Below are 2,500 nucleotides of genomic sequence, written 5' to 3'. Positions count from 1 at the left end.
GAAACAGAGATCTACAGTATGTGAAAAACTGTCTTAATTCTGCTTTGATAGTGCCAGTGCAGTATAGTATATCCCAGCCAGACTAAGGCCTAGAGGCCTATTTGCTTTTGTAGCCCTTGTAAATATACAGTATATGTCCTGAAAGTAAATAAAACAGCACATAAACAACAAACAACTTCCACAACAATGTCAATTATCATCCTCTTTAACACGCCACCATGGTGGCTCCCTATAACAATACTCTCAGGAAACGCTGTTTGGAGTGAGAAACATCGGGGAAATCAACAGGGGTGACCGAGGGGTCTTGCTTCAATAGAGTCCTGCTGAAGTGTGACCAGAGATAAACGTGGCTGGACAACGTCTGGCTCGGCCCTTGATTACAGCTTAAGGAGCGCTGATCGACTTGGCAGGGAAATCAGGAGATGAGGATCCATCTTGGCTCCCCCTTGAACGACTCGTTTGACCGCAGCCTCATTGAGAGAGCAGAGATGCCTGCAGATAGTCACCTGTGAGATTTTCCTTCTTTCTCTCTCACTCTCTCTCTCTCTCTCTCTCTCTTTCTTTCTTTCTTTCTTTCTTTCTTTCTCTCTCTCTCTCTCTATCATTCCATCGTCTTGTTTAAATCCCTCTCTACTAAAACAAGACCACACATGTTCTCAGAACAATTGCCTGTCTGTCCCCCCACTCTCTCTCTCTCTCTCTCTCACTCTTTCCTCCTCTCTCTCGCACGCTCTCTTCCTCCATCTCTCCACTTCTCCATCTCTCTCTCCCTCGCTCTCTCTCTCTGGCCTTTGGCTATTCAAGGGTGAACATCTGTTTTCCAACAAACACACACACACACACACACACACACACACACACACACACACACACACACACACACACACACACACACCTCCTACAAACGTGAACGGCTCCGTCAGCCTTGACTCGCCCTGCCTCTCATATTCTTTACAATCCAATTATGGAATTTTAGTATTTCTGGCAATGGGTTGGCCATCTCCCCCTAGGCCCCTACAGAAAAACCTTGTGCCGGACAAACCATAAATCCCGCAAGTTTCTCTTAAAAAAAGAAAGAAAAGAAAAAAAAACGAAGACATTCCTTCATACACACGCAGGTTACATCTTCATCTTCTTGGGACACTGCTGAGATCCCGGTGCCGGACGTTTTCATCATCCGTGACACGCTTGCTGTTGGAATTCCGGAGCTGCTTTACTGTAAGTGGAGGTGGTAGCCGGGTAACGAATGGTGGAGATTCTATGTACAACTCGTTGTCTGGGTGAGACGGAGAAGGGAAACGAAGACAAAGTGTGTGTGTGTGTGTGCGTGTGGGTGCACAGGTGCTTTTGTGTGTGTGTGTACTGTATGAGAGTGAGTGAGTGAGTGCACATGTGTGTGCATGTGTGTGTGTGTGTGTGTGTGTGTGTGTGTGTGTGTATGAGAGTGAGTGAGTGAGTGAGTGAGTGAGTGAGTGAGTGAGTGAGTGCACATGTGTGCGTGTGTGTGCGAGTATGTATGCATGAGTGTCTGTGTGTGTGTCTGTGTGTGTGTGTGTGTGTGTGTGTGCATACTGTACGTGTGTGTGAGAGGAGAAGAGAAGAGAGGAGCACCAAAAAACCCCAATTGAAAAGGAGTCCCAGCAGTCATGTGGCTGCCTTATCATCCCAATAACAGGGGCAGAGAGACCCTCATAACATAAATATCGTCTTCCTTCACAGGGGCTCATACAATCTGATATGTGGAATTCGGCAGACAGCGGGAGCGCTGCGAGAGCGTCTGTAAGTCTAGAGGAGATGAGGCTCCAGGCCAAGACATCCAAAATAACTCCACTGTGCCGCACGCCGGAGCCGCAAATTCATTTGAAGTGTGAATTTGGTGGGGGGGTGACTGGATTATACGCAGACGGGAAAGTAGTCCACATCAGTCTTGAGCGAGCGAGGAGTTGCGTCTACAGAGCCCGAGCCCGAGGAGCGCTAACGATGCTAACTCGGTTTTATGGGACTTCAGGTGAAATAGTGACCGGAGTCCCAAGACTCCATTAGCCCCCGCAGTCTCTTCAGTGCTGACGGCAAATGAGGGAAAATAAAGCAGAAGTGCTCTCCACGTGAGGAGGGGGGTCGGACACCTCGTCGGCTCGCACCTGGACGAGACTCATTGGTATGCATTGCACAGCGCCTTCGGCGCGACGACACTTCGTTTGGTCGAGGGCCTTTTTTCGAGCGTTCGACGAGTGTTCCGACCGCGACACCGACGGCGATGCAATTTCCTGTAAACAAAGCGACGCCGTGACACCTCACATGACACCGCCGCACTACAGAGCCTTGTTGAAAACTCCACGAGTGCCTCTACACGCCGCCGACAACAAATAAAGCCAAGACTGCCGTCATTACGGCAAGCCAGAGTTCAGCCCTCTCAAGGCCAGTTTACATACATCAAAGAGGATGAAACAAAATGGTTCTGGAATAGGTTGAATTAAAATGCAAGTGTGATTTTAAAAAA

At 48.7% G+C, this 2,500-nt stretch overlaps 1 protein-coding gene across 1 annotated transcript in view; it reads right to left on the bottom strand.

The window, feature by feature from the left end:
- Nucleotides 1-2,500, bottom strand: part of LOC134060536 (uncharacterized protein KIAA0825-like) — a 124,589-nt gene that overhangs the window by 97,861 nt on the left and 24,228 nt on the right. The gene's annotated exons all lie outside the window — the stretch shown is intronic.

Source organism: Sardina pilchardus, chromosome 16, assembly GCF_963854185.1.
Source record: "Sardina pilchardus chromosome 16, fSarPil1.1, whole genome shotgun sequence".
NCBI classification, from domain to species: Eukaryota; Metazoa; Chordata; class Actinopteri; order Clupeiformes; family Clupeidae; genus Sardina; species Sardina pilchardus.
Note: the sequence above shows the minus strand (reverse complement) of the source record. Positions and strands in the feature narration are given on the sequence as shown.